We start from the raw sequence: 16,665 nt of genomic DNA, 5'->3' as shown, positions 1-16,665 counted from the left end.
CAAGTGTGGGAGGTATGGATCCAGTTGGGGAGGTCTCCACATTTGACAGCAGTAGTTGTCACCAGAATAACTTGGTAAGGTCCATGGCAATGAGGTTCTAAACATGATCTCCTCACATGCTTCTTCACCAGGACCCAGCCACCGGGACTGAGGTCATGGCACTGCTCCTGATATGGCAAAGCTGTGGCTGTTCCGACTGGGTGAGACAGAACTCACTATGTCAGCCAGTCCTTTGCAGTAATCAAGAATCACATCATCCATAATGTTTGCAAGTGCGTTTGCAGGCACAGCTGGCTGTCTCATTGCTCTGCCCATGATTATTTCATGGGGGGGACAGTCCTGTCCTCTGATCCAGAATACTGTGAAGACTCATCAACACAAGAAACAAAGCATCAGGCCACTTCAATGATGTTGAAGCACACACTTTAGCTAGTCTGGATTTCAGTGTTCCATTCATCTGTTCCACTAACTGCTTTGACTTTGGATTGAAAGCATAATGGAAAACTGTGTATACTTACAAACACATCTCTGGTATTTGTGGGAAGGAGTGAATGTGATCACATGATTTAGGCTAGTGTAAATTGGAGATTGTTTTTGGGTGGAGAAGATCCTGTTATCCCTGGAGTTCATTAGATTTGTAGAGAATGTGCCTATTTCAAGTTGCCCAAGGGATAGTATGGTATATTTTTATCTAGCTAGACCTAAACAAGGTATTAGTGCTGAAGAGGTAGTAGGAGACATCTTTGTTGCAATGATTCCATCTGCAGGTGTGATGTTAAATGACATTAATATTAGAAAGCTGTCTACCATAATGGCTAAAGGGCCAGATGTATCATTATTTCCAATAGCCAATACCAAATTGCGATTATTTGCAAATTGCAATTAAGTAATCGCTATTGGAATGTATGAAACTCCATGAGTTTCATATAGCGATTCGCAAGGGCTCGCAAAGAGACCTACCTCATTAATATTCATGAGGTAGGTCGTAATTTGCAACCCACTGCAAATGGCTACAATCACAGGGATGGTGGCCTGCTGGGCTCAGTAGACCACCATGTTTGTGATTGCTTTTAAATAAAGTTTTTTTTTTTTTTTTAATGCAGCCCATTTTCCTTAAAGGAAAACGGGATGCGTTTAAAAAATGAAGAGTTTTCTTTTCATTGCTCTTAAAAAATGTTTTTGCATGCATTGACAAAGGGGAAGGAGTCTCCTGGAGACCCCTTCCTCTTTGAGAATGGGTTACCACCAATTTGAAATTGGTGGTAACTGCGATTGTTTTGCGACCGCATTTACGGTCACAAAACAATCATACATACCTCTGTGATTCGGTATGAGAAAGGGACACCCTTGACATGCCCCTTCCTAATACTGAATCAGCATATAGTCGCAAATCCAATTTGTGATTTGGTAGCAAGTTACTGAATCGCAAATTGGATTTGATACATACCAAAATGCAGTTGCGATCGCAAAACTGTTTGATACATCTGGCCCAAAATATCCACAAGTACAGCAGCAGCCTTATTGGTTCTAGAAATGTTAGTTATAAAATCTATGGTTTTGCAAAATCGTCTTGTGTTAGACATTCTTCTTGCCAAAGAGGGCAGAGTCTGTAGGATGATAAAGGTTCAGCAATGTTGTACATGTATACCAGATGGAAGCAAAGATTTGAAGGTATAGATCAAGAACATTTCAGGTTTGAAGGAAGACTTGAAGTGGACAGGTGCTTGGGAAAATTGAAAATGCATTTGCTGCACTTGGCAGGTGGTTTGGAAACTTGGGAAGTGGAATAGTGGGTTCCATTTGGGACTACTTGTGATAATTGCTCGTGTGTGATGTCTTTAGTTGTGATCTTACGGTGCATAAGAGGTTACGAGGAGGGAGAGGAGTGAGAAGAAGAGTGAAAAGGATGAGAGAGGATATAGGCACTTATTACAACATTGGCTATAAATGCCACCTACTGTCGTGCTGACAGCTGCCAATATTCTGTGACTGTGGTGGTATACCACTACGGGTATTATGACCCACACATAGAAATCCACCACTATACAGACACCTACACAAGTCCGTCAGACCAAAGGTCAGGGATAAACTGGCGGCACCAACACCCACACCGCTACGCCAACAGAAATACACCCACAGCATCATGACCCACGAATCACCGTGGCGGACATTCAACCACGGTAAACTATTGGCGGTACAGACCGCTGCGCTCATAATACACACATTAACAAAACAACACCACATTGGACAATTCAAACTACACACACCTGACACACATACACCCACACCACACCCACACACTCAGATCACTATAAAACACCCACCCACAATACCCACAACCCCTTACAATGAAAAACAAATATTGCCAACTGAGAGAGAGACAAGCCAGGAGCACTCACTGAATCTGAGCCACATAACACCATCACCCATACACCATCCAAGCATCTCACAGCACACACCCCAACACATCACCCCACACACCCTCACACATACCACTCACACTACACCCATGGCACCACAAAGACACCCCAGGTTCTCAGAGGAGGAGCTAAGGGTCATGGTGGAGGAAATCATCCAGGTAGAGCTACAGCTATTCGGATCACAGGTGCAGCAGACGTCTATTGCTAGGAAGATGGAGCTATGGCAGAGAGTCGTGGACAGGATCAATGCCGTGGGACAGCACCCCAGAACAAGGGATGACATCAGGAAGAGGTGGAACGACCTACGGGGGAAGGTACGTTCCGCGGTTGCAAGATACCAGATAGCTGTACAGATAGCTGTACAGAGGACTGGCAGTGGACCCCCATCTCCTCCCCCAAACTAACAGCATGGGAGGAGCAAGTCTTGGCGATCATGCATCCTGAGGGCCTCGCAGGAGTAGCAGGAGGACTGGACTCTGGTAAGTCAAATCTTTACTACTTTCAACACCTCCCTACCTGCATGCCATCACAAACTCCTAACTCTACCCTCACTCCCATCACTCGACCACCACACATATACCCCACTATCACAACCCACCCATCCCAATACCAAGCCCTGCGTGCAACACCAATGCATGGACACCCATCACAAACCTACACAGACACCCATCACTACAGCATGCACACTAGTGACAATCACTTAGCCAAAACCAAGCACAACTCACACAAGCCAAAGCTGCCTTGCTAATACAAACCATAGAGGGAAACATATCAGTGCACAAGATGGCACACGCAGATACAATAACACTGCATGTACATCCCCACAGGACCCCCACTCAACGTTACCGGAGAGGAGGTGCCAGCCACATCCAGTCCCCCCACAGAAGAGGTCCACAGTGATGATCACGATGATCAACCTGGCCCATCAGGGACCTCTGGACAGTTGGTTACCCTGTCACAGTCCCAACCCACCACAGAGCCTCACCCCTCAGGAAACACCAGCACAGCACCCACCCAGCGGGCCCATACCTCTGTCCCCAGGACACATCAATCAGCAGTGTGTCCACCACTACAGGGACCCCAGGCAACCCCACAAACCCAAGACAATCAGAGACCTGGGGTCAGTGGCAGTGGGCACACGGTTCAAGGGACAGAGGCACTGGACAACAGGGAAGCTGGGAGGACTGCTGTGCGACAGGGGGAGGACAGGCCCAGGGAACCCACTCTCCACTAGTCACTTGCAGGGATTCTGGGAGCATACCACCATTCCCAGGAGATCATGGGCCAGATACTGTAGAGGTTGCAGGAGACCCAGTGGCTGCAGGAGGGACAGTACCTGGGGATCAGGGAGGACCTGAAAGACATCCACACCACCCTGGTCACCATTGCAAGGGTGCTGGCAGACATGGCCAACACCATGAGGGAAGCAGTGACACACCAACGGGCCCCTGACACTAGCCACACCGAAGAACAGCCTCCGCCGGCGCTAGTGGACAGGAGGCCCCACCACAGGACCAACAGGCCACCAGCACCCCACCCCCTGCAGAAGGAGAACCACCCTGCAAACGGTCCCTGCGATCCAGGCAGAAGCCAGAGAACATTGCCAAGACCCCCGCCAGGAAATAAGACTCTCCTGATTGTCACACTTCTGTCCCACTCTGTCACCCTGTCCACCTTAAACTGCCATTGCTCCCCTTCCTATGCCCCCTTGGACATTGCACCTGTGACACAAATAGACTGGACTCTACCCTGGACTTTCCTCCATCAGCAACCCAGCCCATTGCAATACTCCCTCCACTTATTAGCACCTAAATAAACACCTTTGGAACAAATTCAAGTATGGAGTCTGTCAATTGTTTGACATATGTATTAGTTTAACATACTATAAACATTGCAATTAAAATGTACTGTAATATTTACATAGATATGATCTGTAATGGGCACCAGTAAACACACCAGGAGCCAGAGTGGGGCACAGAGATCTGAAAATAGATGCCAAAGGGTACAGTAAGTGGCCATAGAAATAGGAAAATCAGGCTGCGATGTTCAATGTCAAACACAAAACTGCAATGGAAGGTGAAGTTACAGTGTCTTACCTGTGTGTCACTAGAAGTACTGTTGAATGAGTGTACTTCTGTTGTCCACATCTTCTTCCTTTGCCTCCTCTTCGTTACTGTCCACAGGCTCCACCGCTGCCACCAGACCATGTCAAGGCTCATCCTCCTGCAGAAAAGGCACCTGGCGTCTCAAGGCCAGGTTGTGCAATATGCAACATGCAACGATGATCTGGCACACCTTCTTGGGTGAGTAGTACAGAGATCCACCTGTCAGATGGAGGCACTGGAATCTGGCCTTCAGGAGGCCAAAGGTTCTCTCAGTTATCCTCCTTGTTCGTCCATGTGCCTCATTGTAATGTTCCTCTGCCCTTGTCCTGGCATTCCGCACTGGGGTCAGTAGCCATGAGAGGGTGGGGTAACTAGAGTCACCTGTAAATATCGAGGGATACCTGTTAGCCACACACTCACCCTTAGGGCCAAACCCACACCCATATATCTACATCAACTGGGTGGGGACCAAGGGCTCACCTATTAGCCACACCCGGTGCCTCTGGAGTTGAGACATCACATATGGAATGTTGTTATTCCTCAAGATAAAGGCATCATGCACAGAGCCAGGATACTTGGCATTCACATGGGAGATGTACTGGTCCGCCAAACACACCATCTGCACATTCGGAGAGTGAAAGCTTTTTCTACTCCTTAGCACTTGTTCATTTCTCCGGGGGTGACAAATGCTATATGTGAACCATCAATGGCACCAATGATGTTGGGTATATGTCCCAGGGCATAAAAGTCAGCCTTCAATGTGGCTAAATCCTCCACCTGGGGGAATACGATGTAGCTGCGCATGTGTTTCAGCAGGCAGACAACACTCTGATCAGCACGTTGGAGAACATTGGCTGAAACATCCATGATGCCATGGCCACTGTTGCTTGGAAGGAACCACTTGCCAGGAAATGGAGCACTGGCAGGACCTGCACTAGAGGAGGGATACCTGTGGGGTGGCGGATAGCTGAAATCAGGTCTGGCTCCAATTGGGCACACAGTTCTTGGATTGTGGCCCTATCAAGTCTGTAGGTCAGGATACTGTGCCTGTCGTCCTTGTTCGCCAGGTCCACCAGGGGTCTGTACACGGGGGGATGTCTCCATCTCCTATTCATCCTCAGCGGTTGAACTCTAGGGTGAAAAAGTGTGAACAGAGGGTCATATTCACACATACGTGAAAATAAAAATGCATTTCTTCCTTTACAGAAACAGTATGTGAATTTGAGAGTCAGTTGATATGCCAATGTCTGCTGTGATGCAGTTAGGTACCATGGCCTGTGCCCCCCTGAAATGTCGGCTGCCTGACCTGTGAGGAGAGACAAGTGGAAATGAGGTAATTCCGCTGGCGTTGTGCGCCGTTGCAGTCGGCGGTCGATGACCGCCGCGCAACTTCGCATTGGTTATCATTCGGCCTTATGGGTTCCAGGAGCCAATGGCGATGTATGCCGGCAGTGACGGTACGCACCGCCGCGGACGTGACCGCCATTTTCTATCTGTTCACTCACTTGCTACCTGAACAGATTCAGAATCATGACTTTGCGCGCATTAAGGTTTTACCTGGGTGGGAGCAGAGGCACCGGCTACGGAGGGAGCTGCATCCTACATGGGCCTGGAGGCCGAATCCACTGACGGTGAGGGCACAGTGGGACAGAGTGCGAGGGGAGCTCCACGATGGAGACAGGAGGGGACACTACCGACAGCGATTCCTCCTCCGATGGAAGCTCCCTGGCGGTGGCGGACACCTCTGTGCCCACCTCAACAACAGGTACAGCCGCCACCCCCTGTACCAGCACCACCCTCCCAGCGGCCCCTCAGCGTGTTTCCCATGCCCGCTCACCCAGGAGGGTGGGCATCTTCTTTGCCCCAGGCACCTCAGGCCCTGCCCCAGTCAGCCTTGCTGCCCTCAGTGAGGAGGCTATTGACCTCCTGAGATCCCTCACTGTTGGGCAGTCAACCATCCAGGGTGTCGAAAGGCATTTGCAACAAACAAATGCATACCTGGAGGGCATTCACTCTGGCATGGCGGCCCAGCAGAGAGCATTCCAGGATCTGGCCACCGCACTGATGGCAGCCATTGTCCCTGTCTCCAGCCTCCCTCCTCCAACTTCCTCTACCCACACCCAATCCCCTTAATCCCCTTAACCCCACCCTATCCCAAGCACACCTTCAGACCAGCAATCACCCAAATCAACACACAGAAGTGGCTCCGGCAAACACAAGCACCACACTTCATCTCACAGGCACTCACACAAGCACCATCCCCATGCAGACACACCAACATCCACTGCCTCCACTGTGTCCCCCTCCTCCTCCTCGTCCATCTCCCTCCCAGTAGCGTCTCTACTCACACCTGCATGCACTACATCCTCATCCACTACCTCCATCACCATCACGCCTATCACTACAAGCCCCTCACTGGCAGTCACCACCCCCACATCCATGCACACGTCCCCTGTGTCCTCTCCCACTGTGTCTGTGACCCCTCCTCCCAAAGTACACAAACGCAAGCACACACTGACCCAACAGCCATCCACCTCACAACAGCATCCAGCGCAATGCACTTGCACCCAAACACAGCAGACTGACAACTCCTACAACCACTCCCTCTTCCTCCACTCCCAAAACTTCACCCTCTTCCCGCCACAGTGTCCCTAAGAAGCTTTTCCTCGCCAACATTGACCTCTTCCCTACCCCTCCCCCCGTCCTTCACCTCGGGCTAGGGTGGCCAGAACCCAGCCCAGCACCTCAGCCACCCAGTCCACGTACGCTGTGGTTTCTGCAGCTGTGAGAGGCTCCAAGGAGACACCCGTCAGATCAGCCAGTGTGCCACCAACACCTGCAAAGGCCAAGAAGGTTCTGCCACCTGGCAAGGGCAAGGAGGGGACAGATTCCAGCAAGGTGAAGGAGGCACAACCAGCCAACAAGGCCAAGTCAAACACTCCAGCTGGCAGAAGCAAGGAGGCACCACCATCTGCCAATGGCAGGAAAGGGCAGAGAACACCAGCCATGGCACTTCAGCCATCCAAGGCTGCAGGTGAAGGCCTGGAGGCTACCACCACAACCACCAGTACCGCCACCAACTCTGCGGCCAGCACTGCCACCTGCACTGCCGCAAGCAGCACCACTGTCAGCAGCAGCCCCAGTGGGCAGCCGTCCGGGGCTGCAGATGAAGGCCTGGAGGCTACCACCACCACTGCCAGCACCGCCACCCGCAGCGCAACTGCAATTCACTGAGCAGCCGTCACCGCCGGTGAGCAATGTGTAGTGGTGCCTTTATGGGCTGCAGTGTGTCCTGGCCCCTGCAAAAGCTGTCGTTGTGACACCCAGGTGAGAGACTGTGACCTTACACTCCTAAACATCTGCATCACAGGGTGCAATGCCCCTTCCAGAACCAGTGGAAGAAGGCATCCACTCACCCCATCATTGCCAGGATGAGGCACACTGGGCACAAAGCCCCCTCCAGAACCAGTGGAAGAAGGCATCCACTCACCCATCCTTGCCAGGATGAAGCACACAGGGCACAAGGCCCCCTCCAGAACCAGTGGAAGAAGGTATCCACTCACCCCATCCTTGCCAGGATGAAGCACACTGGGCACAAAACCCCCTCCAGAACCAGTGGAAGAAGCCATCCACTAGAGAGACTGTGGCTTTGCACTCCCTAGGACCAAGCAGTGGGCAAACCACCCACTAGAGAGACTGTGGCTTTGCACTCCCCAGGACCAAGCAGTGGGCAATCCACCAACTTGAGAGACTGTGGCTTTGCACTCCCCAGGACCAAGCGGTGGGCAAACCACCCACTTGAGAGACTGTGGCATTGCACTCCCCAGGGCCATGGAGTGGGCAAACCACCCACTTGAGAGACTGTGGCCTTGCACTCCCCAGGACCAAGCAGTGGGCAAACCTCCCACTTGAGAGACTGTGGCCTTGCACTCCGCAGGACCAAGCAGTGGGCATGGAGCCCCCTCCAGGAGCAGTGGCGTTGTACCTTCTTCTGGCTGAGGTGCTCCCCCATTCCCTGTCCCCCAGAGGTGCCTGTGTGTTTTCGACCTGATGCCGCTGCAGTGTTCTCTCAGTATTGAAGCAGGAGTCAAGTGTGGCCTTGGCCTATGTGTTTTGGCCCAGTGGGCCACAGACAATTTTTGAGTGGGGATTGTCCCGCCTTTTGTATATATTGTATATATTGTACATACTGTTTTTGCTTTCTGAACTTATTTCTCTTAATTACTAATATTACACTCATTTGACTCCATTCCTTTTGTCCTTGCGTTATTCCTGAGGGTTACGGGGTGTATATGTAATGTTGTTGCATGTGTTTGTGTGTATAGTGTTGTGAGTGAGGGTGGAGGTGGGGGTGTTGCGTGTGTGTGTCACTCTCTTTTTCCTCCCCCCTCCCTTGTGTGCTAGGTGCAGTACTCACCGTGGTCGTTGTCGCCGGCGTTCATGCTCCTGGTGTATGAGAAGATACACCAGCATGGGGAAAACCTGCAGCTCGGGCTCCATAGCGTCATGGTTCTTCCTTGAGTGTCAAGAGGTGAGTTGTTTCCCTTCAGAGTACTGTTTCCGCTGTGCTTTTGATGGCGTTGGTACCGACCCGGAAAAGCTGGCGGATGTGCGGGTTGTAATGCTATGGGCGTTATATTGTCTTTCGCCTGGCTGTTGGCGGTTAGCGCCAGGGTGTTTGTTGCTACTGCCGTGGCAGTCTGAGTGTTAAAGTGGCTGTATGTGTTGCGGTTTCCGCCGTGGTCATGATTCCATTTTTTTTACCGCCGGCCTATTGGCGGTGTTACCGCCGCTTTAATATCGACCGCCAGGGTTGTAATGAGGGCCATAGAGTTGAAGGAGAGTCAATGTAGATATTAGGATGAGATTAAAAAACTTGAGGAAACTAGACAAAAATACATGAAAACTTTTAGGGTTTGATTGGTTCATCTGATAAGGGTCTGATCTTGATTGTGATTGCTTGATCCGCCATCAGAGGGGGGATTGGAGCAGTGTAATTGTGGCTGCACCCTTATACATTACAGAAGTAATACAAATACGTAACTGACATTATATATTCTGTGTGCCTTAACAATATTAATGTGAAGTGAAGCATCAAAATGTATTATTGAAGATGTATTCACTGTAGAAGTTAGTTTGTGTATTCTAATGTTTAGCCTAATCTTGAAGATGTGTAGCTCTCATTCACATTTACACTTGTATTTTGATATGTTGCATTTATTGAAAGCACATTGCATATGTAATCATGAGTTCATTTATTCACGTTCTGCATTTATTTTGATGTGATGTTTGAACCCGTTATTGTGTATTAGAAGTGCACATTGACAATGATTTATCAAATTAGCTTAACTAGGCCTTCATTTTAACATGAGATGTATTTTACTGTGCACTGCATGGTTTTCCTTTGAAGGTGTGCATTCGTGATTTCTTAGTAGAAGAAAGGAGTATTGTGTATTTGAGATAGGGAGGCCAGAGAAGACAAATCTTGGCAAGGACTGGATGCTTTAATGAGCAGAAGCAGCCTCCTATTCAGTGCAAATCTGGAATGATGGTTGTTGGAGCTCTGTGGGATGAAAGATTCGTCCACTGTTGCAAGTGTGCTGCGTGAGAAAGAGATATAATTGGTTTCTGGTGACATGTTTGGTGACATCGATGTTCCTGGAACTTTCCACCTTCAGTTATTGTTCACAGTGTTAGAATTACAGCAGATTCCTATGGACCTGGTGAGATACAGACCTCTTCACACCCTTTTTGCCCTTACAGTGTTTAGCTTCATGCTAACACTGATCCCCTTCTTTTAAGACTTGTACTGGGGTCTTTATAATGCTGACACCTACCTTGCTTCATTCTCGAGCCCCAGAGACCTTTTAACCTAAGGTTTTCTATTTTAGCTCGAACCTAAGTTAGATGATCTTAAATCTGTTAAAATGTAGAAGAAGCAATCTGATTTCCTGAAAGGAATGTCAATTTCTGTTTCTTGGTATCTATATTGCTGTGACTGTGAATGCCTTATACTGCTAAGATTGACTTTATTCATACATTTCAGCTTGCTGGTTTTGATTCTGTACCTTTACAATTAATTTGATTTTGATCTGCACATATATTGGAGTGACTACTGATTTGTAATCAACGTACTTTAACTTTCCATATTGATTCCTGGTCCTCACTGTGCGGCCAAATAGGCTTCACGAACTTCAAATTGTAAATCTTTTGCTAACTCCTTGCCTCCCAATCTACTTCAAAATCCATCAGATGGAGACCACCGTCGCTTCCATGTGTGCTCCTGCAGAATCATTAAAAATGCTGTTTATTATCAGAAGTTCACATCTTGGCTGAGCAGTACTGAATTAAGTACCTGTGGGTGCACATTTTCAAAGAACTTTAGGGAGGCTCACTATTCTTGTCAGCTGAGCTGTTGTCATGATTACTCTGCCTACAGAGAGGAAATTCTTCTGTCTTTCCATCATGATACGCGACAAAAGATTTGTATCTTTTGTTTTTAATTCATTTTTCAGTATTGAGGTGAATTCAAGCTTTCCAACCATCTGTTTTTCTCAGTAAGCCTGCAGGTCCTTATTCCACAAATGATGGTTTCACATGATAGGAAACATTTTGTTCTACGTGGCCGGTGTAACACATAGCTAAGCCACACAAGCGTTACCATGCGTTCATGAGGAAGAACTACAGTATTATTTGGCACGTGGTGTTTCCTCTGCGGAGTGCCAAATACATACACAGCATGGAGCAATGAGGCTGTGTGTAGTTGTAGAGCGTCTGAACAGCTAAAACATCTCTCTGTCTCACTGCACACAATTGATAATCCAGATAGGGATAGGTACAGGGAACAAAGGCCTGCTGTGCTAGAATGTATCCTACACTTCAGGTGCCCTTGCTACAACCATCCGTAAGGGAAAAGTAGTCACAGTAGAGAAAAGAGGCTATATTGTGAGTCCGCGTATCACAAGTGACAGTTCATAGTCTTCTCGCCTGCTTTACTAATTCCAGGCATCTCTACACTGATGTGAAGCAGTCGTCAGTGGACTGATATACTTCAGGAGTGACTGCCACATTTTTGCACTGTTAATAACAAATTCTACGTTTGTAACTGCAGAAGCAAGGGCAACATTTTAGCACACTCTATTGTGCCCCATTTGCTAAGCCTACTTGCAATTCATAAATCACTTTTCAAATCACTACAGGGTTTTTTACATGTCCCATGAGCTTGTATATGTGCCAAGTCTCAAATTTGAGACTTTTCAGCTTTGCACAAACACCAACATTTAGTACACCTGGTCTTTGATCTGAGCTATATATTGAGCAATAATTTTAGCAACCATTGGAAAATTGTTTTCACTCTGCACCAACAGTATCAAAATAAAGTTGCTTTGAATCTCCTTGGCTAAATATTAGCTATAATGCTTGTTGACTGTATTAAGACAATAGAAATGAAATGTGATAGTCTAAGAGGAGTATCACATAACAGAAAATCATAACATAGCCCAACATAACATTCCCATGCACAGTTTGTTCTTCAATAATTTGACTTTTAATATTTTCTTGATATTTGTATTGACGTTGTAAAAGTTGTCATGCATGCTGTATAGCTGGGGCAATTAGCAGTACATGGGGGGATACAAGTTACAGTTACCTTAGGCTGCAAGTTAGTTACTTGAAATAACTGTATCTGCTGAATTTCAATGGTTTTGTATGAGAGAAATCTGAGCCTAATTATAATGCCTCTGTAACCTTTGTTTTTTCCAGTGAATTTCAGTTTTTTTTCAAATTTTATTTCCTAACTATAACATCCCTGTAAAATTAGTTTCAATGAATTTCTATGGATTTTAATGCTATTTCCTAACTATAACATCCCTGCAACCAGGGTGTGTGAGGGTGTATGTGAGTGGGTGTGTGAGTGGTTGTGTGGTGTGTAAGTGGGTGTGTGAGTGTGTGGTGGGTGTATGAGTGTGTGTGAGACTGGCTGTGTAGGTCTGTGAGTGGGTGCATGAGTGACTGTGAGTAGGTGTGTGAGTGATTTTGGTGGTCTGTGAGTGAATGTGTGAGTGGCTGTATGGGTCTGTGAGTGGCTGTGTGAGTGGTTCTGTGGGTATGTAAGTGGGTGTGTGAAAGCTGCTTAGCTCTGTGAGTGAGTGTGTGAGTAGTTTTTAGAATCTGTGAGTGCCTGTGTGAGTGACTGTATAGGTGTGTGAGTGGGTGTGTGGGTGGTTGTGTGGGTGTATAAGTGGGTGTGTGAACACTGTGTTGGTCTGTGAATGGGTGTGTGAGTGGTTTTGAGGGTCTATGAGTGGGTGTGCGAGTGGCTGCATGGGTCTGTGAGTGTGTGTGAGTCTGTATGCCTGTGTGAGTAGGTGTGTGAGTGGCTGTGTGAGTCTGTGAGTGGGGTATGAGTATTTTTTGGGGTCTGTGAGTGGATGTGTGAGTGGCTGTATGGGTGTGTGAGTGGTTGTGTGGATGTGTAAGTAGATATGTGAGTGTGTGTATGAGTGTGTGAGTAGGTGTGTGTATCTCTAAGTGAGTGTTTGTTTTATTCTAATTTGAGGTCTGGATCCCTGAATCCTAACCGAATCCATCCAAATGTACCTGAATCCGTGAGGCTCCAGGGAGGATCTGGGAAGGATCTGGGGAGTATCCGTGGCTCTTTGTGTGGTAAAAAAATAAGGTTTTTGGACAATTTGTTGCTCATGAGGGGTCCCTCATAGACCCCTCCATTAGTCCCATGGAGTCAATGTACCCTTACCCTGAACCCTTCTACCACTTTTTGTCTTTATTTTCCCCGCTGGGATCTGAGTTCCGATGAACAAAATGGTGGCTGCAACTTTCCTCTCAGGTTGTGGCCAGCCAACATGATAATTGCTGTTGGCGCGTGGATTCGCGAATCCACAGTGAATCCGTGTCGCTATATATGCAATTAGAATTTTCTTTTTTATCTCAAAAACTACTGAGCAGATTTACACCAAATCTCTAAGGAGAGAAGACGTTTTGGGATTCCCCCCTTTACCCGGCCCCCACTTGACGGATCACCTCGAAACTTTCCAGACAGCAGCTGACATGGGCATTGTATTTTTTTAAAAAATTTTGTGAAGATTTGTCAACCAGCACTAAAGACATAGGCAAGTATAAAAATGCTTTTTTTATAGAAACTTGACCCTAACAATAACTACCAATTGGTGACACCCACTAGGTAATATATACATATATGCATTATTATTCACTGAAAAAAAAACAAAAAAACAAAGGTTAAGGTAATGTTATAGTTATAGTCATAGTGAATTTTTCTGTGATAAAGCTAACGTTTTGAACTAAACAAACACAAAAATTCACCAGTTATAGTTAGCAGCACTAACATATGACATCACTCATGACATGTTCTATAACATCATTTATGACTTCACTGTTGACAGCTCAAATTATAACATTGATAACATCACTGATGACATCATCCAATGAGTGTGCTTGTTTGTATTTCAGTTGGGTTTAAGTGTTTACAAAACTCATATGCTCCTAATGCACCATAGCAGTGTAGAGGTATTGAATATGTTATAAATGTTTGCATTCGTGAGTAACTCTGTGTGCAAGTGACAGTTTACACATTCATTATGCTCCAAACAACTTTTTGGTTTTGTAGAAAAAGTTTTCAAGAGGAGAAAGATTCTATATAGTAGATACTAACATTTGTAAGCAGCCTTGTGTTATTAGAGAGAATTGTGCCAGCAGGATAATTAATACTTAACATGAAAGAATGTGTGCACCAAGTACTAACCTATGTATGTGTTTTGCTTCAGAAGAATGTCTGTCCCTAAAGTTTTCACCAAAGTATGAAGGGTGCAGGTAGAAAGGTTGTAACGGGAAGTGAGGAATGACTCAAACTCAGATGTTATAAGGAGAAGGAGTAGCTACTGAGTCGCATCAACAACCCACAATGCCTGAATACCCCCCACCAGGGTGATAAGCCACACTTTACAAATCTAATGATTGATTTATTGATGATTGGTTGATGAGGGTTTATTGAAAATATATAGTAGAGGATAGTGTGGTTCACATAGGTTCTTGTTGCTCCAATGGTGTTCCCCCATCTGTAGGGTTTCTTTGTATGGCTCCAGGTTGGCTAACCTCGGGGAAAACATAAAGGGAACAAGCCTTAGTACTCAGGCAATAGAAGTTGAGGAGTTATTGCCACCACACCTTGGTGAATTCTCAATATTAGGGCCTGTGCTGTAAAGATCCTATGCATTCTTCTTGAGTGTAGAAACAAGTAAGTTTCTTTATTGGTTAGTGCTTAGAAATCTTATCCTCAATTGTCACCCATGTGCTCCCCATGCTGTAGTGCATTCTCACAGCATTGGGAGCAAAGAGGTGTTTTTTTTACCTCTTTTTACATTTCTCATATACCTATCAAATAGCCTAGTGCCACTCCTCGCATACAAGCATGTGCAACCCCTTCCTCGTTATTTGCCTGAAGCCACAACTTTGTTCTAGAGCCGCAGCAGCTTCATCCACATGGTTTCTCGCCTGGTTGCTCTGGGTTCCCAGTTCGGCAGTTGGATAATTGCTTTCCCTCTCTCAAGATGGCCTCCTTTCTTGCTGGATCTCCTTCTCTGAGCTTCGTGGCAGGGTGTGGACTTCGTCTGTTTTGGTTCCAAGAGGTTTGTTGGCTTCCCAATGACCTTTGGTGATGTCCACTGGTGTCTCTCTTGGTCCTCTCCTCACAGCGCTTCCTCCACCGTGTGGCCTTTCTCCTCATTTGCTGGGCCCTTAAGTGGATTGGTGCTGCTTGTAATTGTGTTGTCGTGAAACACTAGAGCACCAACCAGTATGCTCAAGGTGCCCCCAGCGTTCCCTCCAGAGACAGCTTCTGGTGCTGGCTTGCGTCCTTAGCACTTTCAGATCTAGTTTATTTTAAGCAAACAGTATTTTTTGACAACTGTTGCATAAAATGTATACTATTCTTAGTAGATTCTTTTCAGTACTCTGTGGTGTATTTCTCATGAGAGTTTCACTGTTTTCAAATGGTGTGGTATGGGGAGAACTCTCCTTATAGAATAAACACAGTTCTCAGTCTTCTACTGATATCATCTTTATTTCTTAATATGGGTGCAGTGTGGAAGGGGATTCGAGACAGATGAAAGCTGCCCATAGTAGAGCATTTGTTTTGGACTTGGCATTCACTATTTTGCCTTTCACTGAACAGATGTATATAGATTGAACACCGTACTTGATGAGGGTTTCCAATATATCTGTGGTTGATTGTGAATATGAACTTTAATACGTATGATGCCATAGCAATTTATACAGCAAAATGAGGGAAAATGAAGCTTGAACCAGTGATGTCATTACTGATGTCTTAAATTATGTCATTTGAGATGGCCTAGAACCTGTCATGAGTGATGTCATATGTGAGGTCAAAAGCAGTGCATGGCAGATGTGCAAGTTATAGTTAGTGGTGCTTACTGTTGTCATGCGACCAGAGCAGCAAGCCAAATAGTCCAAATGCACCTCCCCCTTGTCCCAGAGTATTTTATAAAGTCGTGCCCCGACCGAAGCACCTGCTGCTCCTAAGGTGCTAATCAGAAGAGTTTATGTTGTAATTGGCCAGGCACCGACACAAATGTTTTAAATCAAATTTGAATCATCCATTATATCTTTCCAATAATGCCTTTATTTTCTTCAACAAACAAGAAGACAGCCAACGTGTTTCGTTCACCATCTGTGAACTTCCTCAGGGCATAACAAATCATACACTGTAATCACCACATATACCAGACCTCACAATCAAACATATTCCAGCATAATATGCCTTTTATGCACCATATAGTAACTCCTGTCACACCATGGTAAGTGGCTCACATAGCTATTACAAACACTCAGCAGGATCCACTTGAGAGAGCGTACATTTGCAATTAAGTTCATAAACAGTGTATTTTTGACTTTTTGAAGAAAGTAAGACATATTGTTGCAAGGAAGGATTGTGACTGGTTGATATGGATATCTTTATTCAGCAAAGAAATATTTCTTCATTATTGATTCATTTGCCTATGGGTTTCTCCTGTGATTACACCTTTTTGCTTACCTCTTTGACTTTGCTCTTTGTCTGTGATCAGAATGTCATCCACTGATTAAGATGA

Source organism: Pleurodeles waltl, chromosome 4_1 (genome assembly GCF_031143425.1).
Source record: "Pleurodeles waltl isolate 20211129_DDA chromosome 4_1, aPleWal1.hap1.20221129, whole genome shotgun sequence".
Lineage (NCBI taxonomy): Eukaryota > Metazoa > Chordata > Amphibia > Caudata > Salamandridae > Pleurodeles > Pleurodeles waltl.
This window is presented reverse-complemented; position numbering follows the sequence as displayed.